The sequence below is a fragment of the Ascidia mentula genome, chromosome 2 (genome assembly GCF_947561715.1).
Source record: "Ascidia mentula chromosome 2, kaAscMent1.1, whole genome shotgun sequence".
Taxonomy (NCBI): domain Eukaryota; kingdom Metazoa; phylum Chordata; class Ascidiacea; order Phlebobranchia; family Ascidiidae; genus Ascidia; species Ascidia mentula.
In genome coordinates, this window is record NC_138567.1 from 14,286,233 (window position 1) to 14,297,986 (window position 11,754).

General features: G+C 36.7%; 1 pseudogene; it reads right to left on the reverse strand.

Moving 5' to 3' along the window:
- Positions 1 to 705: 705 nt before the first annotated feature.
- Positions 706 to 5,590, reverse strand: LOC145890219 (uncharacterized; annotated as a pseudogene).
- Between the last annotated feature and the right edge of the window lie 6,164 nt (positions 5,591 to 11,754).

The following is an 11,754-nucleotide window of genomic DNA, read 5'->3' on the forward strand; positions in this document are numbered from 1 at the left end:
GTTAATGCAGTTTTAAGCTAAACGAAAGCAGTACTGTGCCTTTTGCACCTTTCAAAATATTATCTCCTAAGAATAGTAACTCACGGTTAAGGAAGTAGCAAATGTCAGGTGACTCAACGGTCCTTAATCAATCACCAACGCGACTACAATCACTTCCTCTATATAGGATAATACCAAAGCACGTTGAGTTGAAACAATAAATTAATCATCAGTGTCCTTTTACTATGGTTCAGCGATAAGATGAACGGCATAACATTTGGAAAAAAATGCCGAATTCGTTTATTTGCCCCGCGTATACATTAAAAAAACATGAAATGGCAAACGTGGAACTAACAAAAATGTGCAGTGGGAGTCGAGGTGAAAACAGAAAATATGTAAGAGTGTACAGGGCACAATGAACAGTTTTTTTGAAGCAGAAAGGGATTTTCACCGGTAAGGCGACAATCCCATGTGACCTAACGCTCCTATAATATCATTTTTTTTACCTGAAAGTCAATAACAGCAACTAAATTAATAAAATTGAAGGAACATCTACGTCAAACATTTCTGATGTTTTGGGGTTGTTATCTATTTTCGGAAATTGAGAGTCAATTTACCACAATCTTTACAAAAGTGCACTGTTCACTAAGCTGAAAAAAAATATCAAATAAATTTAGATGCCGCCCCAGAGGCAAAAACTTTTAATTTCCAAGCAATAAGTCGATTTCAACGTGTGATTGCACTGTATACACTCGGTGAACTTGAGAGAATAAACTGATTTAAAAGTGTCCGAATAAATGAACGTGGTAGGAACATTGTCAGAACCCAACAGAGGAAATCAGTAACGATTAGACGAAGAATCCGCTTCTGCATCTCTGATTAGAAATAACAAATATGATTAATAATTAATATAATTAATTAATAATTAATAATTAATCTCCACTGGTTTTGAAAACATAATACAACCTTTGTTTTGCCGTTCCGCTCTTCCTTGTTTAGTTTTCTGGTTTACTTTTCGAGCACCAGAAGATGATTTTTTGTAAATCCAAATGTATGAAACCGCCACAAACATGAATGCTATAAAGTTGAGTGTGATAATGGAAATTGAATATCCCCATGCTTTGTCGTTTGGTGTTACGTAAAGTTTGCTGATGCAGACGCTGTTGGTGCTGTAGTATCTGAAAAAGTAGTATATGTTTGTACTACATTTCCTTAAGTAGATGCATATACTTGCCCTATGTATCCTGAAATTTCAAACATATCTGTGTAATGGTAGTGCGCAAGGATTTGCGGAAAATCATTCCAAGAAATTGCCTTTCGCAGACGCATTATGACACTGCTTAGTGCTTCCGAATTATAGCCAGTGTTGTTGTGTTTTAATGTAACAAATCGCTCCATGAAGGATTTCATACCTAAGAAATCAAATGTTCGTTTCAAAAAACAGAAGCAGCATAGTGTTTATGAATCCAATGCTGTCAAATGTGATTGGACATGTTTATGCATAAACAAAAAATATCGCGAGGCAAACCTAAAAATATATTGTATTTAAACAAAATCCTACAACATGTTACTGAAATTTCCTGAATACACGAAATGAACTTACTTTCAAACTCCACAGCAGCGTTGTCGAAAAATGGATTTTCTTTCATCCAAGCCTTGGTTTCAAAAAAATGATCAAATTCTGATGAAAGTGCAAAAAAGGCAATGAAACTTGAGAGAAGCCAAGAGACGACAATGCAAAGAAGAACTGTCGCCAAACGAGGTTTCCTCGATGCAAGGAAAGGCTGAACAGAATGTTGGGTTAAAATAAAATTGGAAGCTATGTGACAAAAACTTACGTTTGCTACAGAATACAGGCGAAATACTGTCAACAGAACCATTGTAAACACCGACGTTTCGCTTGAAAGAATTACTAAAACGCCCATTGCACTACAGTTCAGACTCGACCTCCATGCAAGATCATTGGCACAATAACTCCCGGAATACCGGACACCAGCAGCACCAAGCATGAGGAGATAAATTCCCATGAGAAAATCGGATATTGACAAGTTAAGAACAAGAAGGTGATTCGTTCGAAATGCAGCTGATGGGGATTTTTCACATGCCAATGTCTTTGTCTCCGAAATCATCACAACCTGTCAAATTATAAATGTTCCATTATTTTTACGCCTCATATTTTCAGGCCTGAATTTAATCATCTACTAACCAAATTTCCAATTAGAGCCAGAAAAGCCATGATCCATACGAGGGCTCGTAGAAATGGGTTTGCGATCAGCTCGTATCGTGATGAAAATATATTTTCGTCGCTAGTTTTAGATAGAGTTGGACATTCGTCACTCCAGTCAGAGCAATCGCCGACACCGTTGAATTTCTGATGGAAAGTGTGTTATTATATATGGTTTATTTGTAAAATGGAAAATGAACGAACTTTTTTCTTTTCAACAAACAATGGGTTTTGATTTTCGCAATAAAACCTTCCGTCTTTTGTGCAGTTCATTTCGTCACTTTGGTCGTCACAGTTGATGTTGAAATCGCACACTTCATTTTTACCGATAGAATTCTGAATTACAATCAAAGAAAATTGCGATAACGTTAGCAGAAATCTGAAAGCGATGTAACTACCCAAAATTGGAAAATCTCTACCCAAAATTAACCAATCATATAAATTATTAATTTTGCTAGCCAAGATTCTTACCTTAGCTCCGTTCAATGCCGAACATTTTACTCTTTCTTGCTTCGTGCAATTTTCTGAGTATTCGTCACTTCCATCATGACAATCCACAAAACCGTCACAAAATATCGACTCAGGTATTTGGAAATAAAATGCGTTAGTTGTTTTGCAATACGTCCGGTTGCAAAGATAATTGCTTTCATCCGAATTAAAACTTTTATCACTGTTTGGGTCATACAGGTAAATACAGTCGAGATTATTATCACAGAGCAGGTTGCTGCTGATCGTCCCGGTGTAGTACTAAGATAATAAAAATTTAATCAATAATCAATATAATTTTTATTTTTCTAAAATTTATCCATACCCCGAGCAAATCGTAATACTTGCACGTCCAATCAAGTGCAATCTGACCTGTTAGATGTTGACAATCTGTGGAAGTGGTTGCGTTTTGCCTAAACATTAATAGCGTTTGTGATTTATTCTCTTTTTTTCCAACCAAATGTAAAAAGATTTTTTTTTGCGTCGCCTCATCTTCAAATAAACTTGCTTTATTGTTAGCTTAAACAATACTTACGTCTGTTTTTCACATGCTGTTATCGTTGTCGATTGACAAAGGCATTCATCACTCAGATCAGGACAATCAATGACGTTATCACAAACTTGTGACCTCGCAATTATCGTTGGGTCATTTATGCACTGGAAGCATAAGGTGTTGTTGAAGGTCACCGAAGAGAATACGCGTATATCCCTGTGCAAATATATCGTAGTTTATGGCAGTCACAAAATGCAGCAGAACGTACCTTGGGTCGTCCATAAAATCATGGTTAACCGAAGAATAACACAAATCACTTCCATCATCACAATCGTAAACTTGGTCCCATAAGAGCTGCTGTGGTAAGTTACACACGACACCGTTTCTAACACATTTGAAACCATGCCCTGTTGTTGGTAATGATGGACAATCATTACATGGATCGCCATCACATACAGTTGACCTCCTCCAACATATTGAATCCGAACACCAGAAGTGAGAAGGGCACAATTTTTGACAAGCGTGATTGTCAGGGCATGTTCCATAATCGTAGCAGACTTCCTCTTTGGTTTGAACGCAGGTAGTGTTGCCTGTTTTGGCGGAGTTAAGACATACACCGTATTCGTCAAAACAGTTGCACAAATCAGGCGACCTGCGTCATACGTTTTTTTGAGAAATTCGATTTATTGTGTTGTACTACCACGAAGGAAACCTGATGTCATTTGCCGAACAGTTATACTCGTCACTTTTATCGGGACAGTCAGTAATGTTATCACATACACTTGATCTTGCAACAACCAATCGGTCAGTTGTGCATTGAAAACACAACTGTTTGTTAAAAGACGAATTAGAGGCAAAACGGGTGTCCCTGTGCATATAAAACATGTTGGTAAATTGACTTGGACACAGAAATACTACCCAGAAATATACCTGATATCTCCATTTTCTGCAGAATAACACAAATCTGACTTATCGTCACAATCTGCAACGCCATCCCATAAAAACAGCTGTGGAAGATTGCAATTCCGACCATTGCGAACACATTTAAACCCGAACCCGTTATCCCAGTGTTGAAAGGCCGGACAATCGTTACAAGGATCTCTATCACAAACAGTTGAACGTTTCCAGCAAGTTGAGTTGGGACACATGAAGTGTGATGAACATCCACCGTCGCAAAAGTCTTTGTTCTTGCACGTTACCATTTCGTCACAAAATTGTTGGTAGGGTAGAGCACACGTCATGTTTGTTGGTCGGTCAATCCGTGCAGGATTGCAGCTGTGAATGCGGAACTTTGTGTAAAAAGTCAAAATTTACTTTGTCATCGAATATGCAGAATTAACAACATTGATATTCTTTCACGCCATGAAATGCGGTTTAGTTATTCGGATTGGAAATACTGTAGGCATGGGTGTACATCTTAACAGCAGAGCTATGAGATTTTCCTTGCATTGTACAAGTTAACGTTCTAATAATATACACTTTCGATTCAAAACTTTTCTTAATGCCGGCATAACTACTGATTATTAACCATATTCACAATCAGGTATTTTTTTGTATGTGTGTATTATTAATTTATGTATTATTATTGCGAAGATTACAACTTCCTTCATGAGTCATTTAACGTTGAAAAATGTTCTTCGTCACAATACCCATCATGAGTCATTTATACAACTCGTTTATTTTGCATTTAGATTTTCGTTTTGAATTTCTCTTTTAGGCCAAATGACATTACTTTTGAAATGACTAAAAATCGACATTCAGAAAAATGTTTTTAGTAGTAAACAGTTGGTAGCCCTATCGTTACGCAGCTTTGGTAATTTACCTCACGTAAGGAGAGAATGGGCTGTATGGACGAGTTGAGGCGTTCTCAATTACCGTTTTCCAATTACTAAAAAGCATTCCAGTAGTTGTATTAAAAATTCCTTGGTATAAACTTGCAATAATAATGGTTATACTTGCCCTTCAATTAATCGGAATTGATTGTTTTCAGGAACTGGCAGCTGATCAACGACTTTAATTTCATCACTTGCATCATAGCAATCAACATTTCCATCACAAAATGATCCGGCGTAGATAAGTTTTTTGTCAGCATCGCATTGAAATTCTAAAAGGATTGTTTATACGTTACCATATAAAAATAATCAGGCACTTGCTGCCAAAAATATTTTGTCTTTCCCACTGTAAAGCACACATTAACCGGTTCTAACCTTTATAACAAGCATTTGAAGCATTAGGTTCTATGCAAAACTGCTGGAAATATTTGTTACGAATCATCAAGATATGTGGCTTCATCACTTAATTAAAACAATATTCTTTCTAATATTTTTACCTGGACGTAGAACATATGGTGAAGATACCGAGCCAGGAATGATGACCAACAATACGAACAAAATCTTTAAAACAAACATTTCATTCCTGTGTGGAAACTGGAAATATTGGTACTTCTTTCTTACCCCTGCGAATCTGCACTGACTCATTGGGAAACCTTGTAAAACTGACAGCATTCGTCAGTAACTTTTACAAATTTGTCCTGTACTGACTGGCTAAAACCGCCGAACTGTGTCAAAACACGAGTTCCTGTCATTGGCACGTGGGCTGACCGCAACACAGTAAAATTAATGTTCTAACTCCATACACGCACACCAGAAACAGGCAGTTTATCAACAAAGGGATGAGGGTTTTGTTGGTAACAAACGGATGTCGTTGTTTCTCAGCAATACAACAAACAAACCAATTATCCGCCAACGCTTACAAAACTATGTCATCTTCTGTCTTTGCACACACTTATACCTATCTCAAGAAAAACAAACTTCAAAATGACATAAACGTGAATGCGGTTTGATCCGAAATTTAACCGATGATGTCAGCACACCCGAAAAGCAATAAATTAATAAAATAAAATTGAAACAAAACTGTTATAATCCACGAAATTATTGTGGTTTTAGATACTAAGTGCAATTCTAAGCTAAATGACAGCAGCGCGACTCACGGATAAAGAAACAAAAATAACATGTGACTCAACGGTTCTTAATTAATCACCAACGCGATAACAATTACTTCCTCTGTAGGATAATACCAAGGCGCGTTGCGTTGAAACAAGAAATCATTTATCAGTGTCCTTTCACTATGGCTCAGCGATAATAAGAACGGCATGACAATTGAAAAAAAAATATGCCGAAATCGTTTATTTGTCCCCCGTATACATTAAGAAAACATGAAATGACAAACGTAGAACTAACAAAAAAATGCATTAGATTAGCAAACATGAAACAGTGTACAATGAATAGTTTTGTGAAGCACAAAGGGATTTTCACCGGTAAGGCTACAGTCCCATGTGACCTAACGCTAAAAGGTACATCTATAAAATATTTTCTGATGTTTTGTGGTCTATATTCGGAAATAGAGAGTCAATTTACTACAATCTTTATGAAACTGTGCACTGTGCTGGAAGAGGTCATACAAACGAAACATTTCACAAAGTGTTGTCGTCAGCATCAGCAAACAAGTGGAGTGCATGGAAACCTTTCACTCTTTTAACAACAACTTTGAACTGAAAATTTTGGATTTTTTTAGGTTATTTATTTGCGGCCAAGGTGATTTATTTTGTAAAATCTAAGCTAAATACATTGAAAACAAAATTTAAAAGAGCTAAAATAATTTTGAAAATATATAATCGAGATTAGAGTTCTTTAATTTGGGTTTCGCGAGCACTCTCAGGGGTTTGGTTAACTTAAACGGTTCCAAGCAAGTCGTGAAATTATGACATTTAACAACAATAAATAGTGCGATACACTGAAATATCCTGTTGAAATATTATTTATTTTTATTTTTTGACCACACCAGGATTAAACCCACAATATCCCCGCCACTAATCCCGATCAGGTTTTCTTCTTGTTTAAATAATCCTCAAGCTACACCACACAGATGTTTTCAAAAATAATGTTCTGGGTCAATCTCGCGGATTTCATTCAAAGATGTTCTTTTGCTCTGCGTTATTCAAGATTTTTGTTGCCATGGAACCCTAGGAGAATTTTTTTTATATTGCAAAACCCCTGTTCTTATAATTTCCACATACACTCTCTACATACATTAGTGTATAGATCGAAAGAATACTTCAGTGTAACGCAATATTCAATGTTGCGTTTGGCATGATTTATTCTTCAATGACTAACATGGAAACAATAAAGTTGGGAATTTTTTTTTTGGGGGGGGAGTCAACATTCTGTTTCAAACAACATTCGTGTAATGACGAAGGTCTGTTTTAAATAACATCCGAGTGATGGAAGTAGAGGGTTACGCAGAAGTAATGTCATGCTTTCACATAGCAAGGCAGGATCGCCCCACTGCACAAGCCCTTTATATTTGGCGATCACAGCTTTAATATTCTGAACCTTATAAAGGAGAGGGCTATTTTGAATTCCAGTGTGGTCTAAAAAGGGGAAGCTATATGACTATTTTAAAGACATCCGTGTGGTGGAGCTAGAGGACCGGTTTCAAGCGCCCGACCCATATACCAAGAAGAAAACCTGATCGGTATTCGTGCCCAGGATATCCAGGTTTCAAATCCCGGTGCGGTCAAAAAAAAATAAAATAAAAAAAATAAAGATAAAGAACTGTTTTAGCAGTATACGCGTGATGGAGCTAGAGGACTGTTTTAAATAATGTCCATGTGGTGAAGCGAGAAGACTCTTTCAAATAACATCCGTGTGTTGCGACTAGAGGCCTTTTGTTAAATAATATCCATTCATTGGGGTTTGAGGAATATTTTAATTAACATCCCTGTGGTGGAGCAAGAAATCTATTTTAGAGGTCATTCTTGTCATTCACCTGCTCAAGCAAGTATGCAAAATCCCCACACGTTTCCAATGTGTCTTGGTCAAAATTGTTCCAGCACTACCCAAATCGTCAAAACAGGTCATGGTTACTGTTTATCGCTACACGCTTAGGCTGGCAACGGCTAATCAGCTACTTGATCACTATTCGCCCTGTTTGCCAATTAAGCGCCACATCCCATCGCAGATTAGCCTACAACCAATCCCGAGAGATAAAACATTTGCCTTTTGGCATTGGTTTTGGTGCAAAGCATGTAGAAAGACTGAAATAGGAATGCGCATGCGGGATAACCAAGGTTGAAATAGTAGTGTGATAAACTAAACACTTTCATCTGATAAAGTTATCAGGATTCGTGCGCAGTAACCTCGGCTTGAATCGAGGCGCATGAAGTAAAGTAAATATCGGCCTGTTTAGTGTCAGGAAAGTTTGCCCGAATCTTTTTTTGATTCTCTCAAATAATGCAGTCCTCGTTTTAAAATATATGACTAAGTAGCAATTGCAAATGCTTATGTGAGTGCGTCAAGTAATACGATTGAGTTGGCTATCTAATCATGCGAAACGTCGCTTAATTTTAATGTAGAATCAAGCTTTTATTTGCGCACGACACAAGGAACAAGCATGTCTCGGTTTCAATATTTTCGGGGGCAACTTAAACAAATACCATAACCATTCAATATAATTTCATACCTGAATATAATCTACATCTAGTACACGGACATATTGATGACATATTATACACATATTCCTTAATGCACACGCGGCGTATAAGCGCCTGAAGAAACCGATAAATAATGTGATACGTGATCCCGCCTCTTTTTCAAACACCTTCTTGGATATGCGAAACTTTCGTTTCAAAGGCCATGACTTCGTTGTACAAACTCATTAAATAGAATTTTTAGAAAATACTTATTTAACGGTAATCCATACGACCTAGGCCGTTTTAAGAGTGTTTGTACACTTTTTGTTTTGCCAGGGTCTTCCATTTACTGTCGCCTTTTTTCATGTACTAGCATTATAAGACAAACCTTAGGGTTAATTTGGTGTATTTGTCACTTGCATTAAATTAAGAAAAGTAAAGTTGATTTTGGTTGTCGGTTGTGATTTTTAAATTATTATTTAGGCGTTGCTAAATAGATATTGGTGAGTGGTTGTAGATTGAGTTGAAAAATTATAACTTTGAAGTTTGTGTCACTTAAACCAAGATGTTTGTAGCTGTTCTTTCTGTATTGGCTCTGATAGCACAAGGTATGCTGTGTAATGAGATAGAAATCGTAATAGTTTTAAATGTATTTTTGAACAAAGGTTGTTTATATATTCAGGTGAAGGTCTGCTGTGCTACAATTGTGTTTACAACCCAGCGTCAGATTCATCGAACTCCGAATGTCGAGTTCCTAATCAGTTCCAGGTTAACACAGTAGTCAAATGCACAGATCCATCCGATGTCTGCATCACGGAAATTTCTTATCAAGGTTGCAATTGCAATTGTTGTGACAAGATATGATCGCCCCAAAAAGTACCCGTTTCTTACAACAATTTCAAACAAAGATAATTTATTTGCACTGGGTATCCCCACGACATTTTGTGCTAACACTGATCGCGATTGGCTATATGATGCCAAGCATTCATCTATGTCGCATTTTTTTTTACCTTGGCGGATTTCAAACCCAGGTTATTTTGTCCACGATTTCTGATCAGGTTTTCTACTTTTTGGGTGTCTGGCGCCTTGACTTAAGTTGCCAACCAATCGCCCGCCTTAAAAGTTCTTCTTACCACATATCCTCATCAATTGGTAGTTGTAGCCAAATTTTATGCTTTCATGAACGGTCAAATTTAAGATATTTGAATACATCCAACGCAAATTGGATGCACAATTTGGATAGCCAAAGAATGTTGATGTTTATTTGCAGGTCAAAGCGTTAGTAAAGTGGAAAGAAAATGTGGACCACGTCCGACTGCTGGTGCTCCTTGTCAGCCATTCGCAAGTGGAAATTGTTTTCAGTCTTTCTCGAAAGGTACGACCAGCAACACAGATATTTTAAGGTCTTGTTAACCGAGGGGTAACGGGAAGTTGTCCAATGGTTCCTGATTAAAATCAATAATAATTTTTTTTTTGCTCTTTTGCAGATGGATGTAACACATTTCGTGATCCTCAAGGTAAAAAAAACCGTTTGTTTGAGTTTAGATATGACCATAAATGCGTTTTGAGACATTTTTACACTAACTTTGGCAACACGTTTTAATTTGTATTTGCATGAAAATATTGATAAATGTTTTTTTAGTCTCACCGTTAACGCAAGATGATTCTGCTCTGAGTATTTCTACACACTTTGTAAGTGAACATTTTAATGTTTACAGCTCTGTTGTGTTATGATTGCACCTACCAACAAGCATTGGGTGTAATTGCCGAATGCGAAGGTCCAGGAATAGATGACATGTACCTGGAATCCTGCTCTGGCTCAAGCGATGCATGTTTGACGGCCGCCACGACTTTATGTAAGTATCGTACATACTGCACATGGTAATATTATTTGCGATGTGATTAGTTCCTTGCCAACATAAAGCCCTTTTATCCGTTTTTGGGACTTGTCGGACAAAAGAGACTCGTTTTGAAAGTTGTAATTACTTTGGCCAAATAGTGTCTACTATTTATATTTATAACTTTTATTTATTTATGAATCAATAATTTTTATATTTATGATAGTTGATACCAATACGGTCACCAGATCCTGTGGATTGAGCCTTACACCAGAAGGATGCATTGATAGCGCCTTTTTAGGCAAAACTTGCACATCTAAATGTGATGAAGGTTTGTCAAATCTAAAATCGTTTTGCAAAACTACCAGTAACTTAAACGTGTCTGTAAGTTTGATTTCAAAATGTTTTGCTCAAGGAGCCGCGAGTAGTATCGAATTTAACATTCAATTAGGGAAATGCCATGTAGACATATGTGGGTAACCGCATTACTGGAAATCTGTTGCGTGGCGATTAACCTTGCAGACCCGTATTGTTAGTAGTACACTTCAAAGCTTGCCAGAAACATGCTAATGTAATTACTTAGTCGTATTTATTGGTTGTCAAACAAATATTACAATTGTAACCATTTATTCTTTCAATTACAGACGGTTGCAACGATGCACAATTTAAACCCAACGGTATGATAATTTGTTTCTAGTTTATGGTTTCGAGCTTCATTATTACATTTTTCAAAATTCCAGATACTTTTTTCTTGCGAAAAAGATGCTTTTCTAAAACTCAGTAAATTTTTGTCCTAAATTGAAGAACTTGTACATGGTTTACATTTTTGACAATTTTTTGTAGTTAAATGGACAGTGATTTCTGAATTTCCACTACAGGTGAACATTTGGATTGTTACCAATGTCGTTACAACTCCAGTGATCCACAAACAAATGAATGCAAGGGACCAGACGTTCCGGACCATTTACTTGCAAATTGTACAACCTCCGAATTCTGTTCAATAGCTACAGTAACTCAAGGTATGTCCCAGTAAAAAAATCAACCCCAAAGATAAATATACAGGAGTGGCGAACCTTTCCTTTGCGCCATTTTACTTTTAAATTAGTTACACTTTTATCCACTTTTATGCTTTGAGCAGATTAGGATTATTTAGATTAAGATTATTTTCATTTAAGTTATTCACTTGTAGTTATGAGTAACCAAAAGTAACCAGGAAATCAGCTATCATTTTTTACAAGCTATTCAGCTTTTTCTTAACTTATTA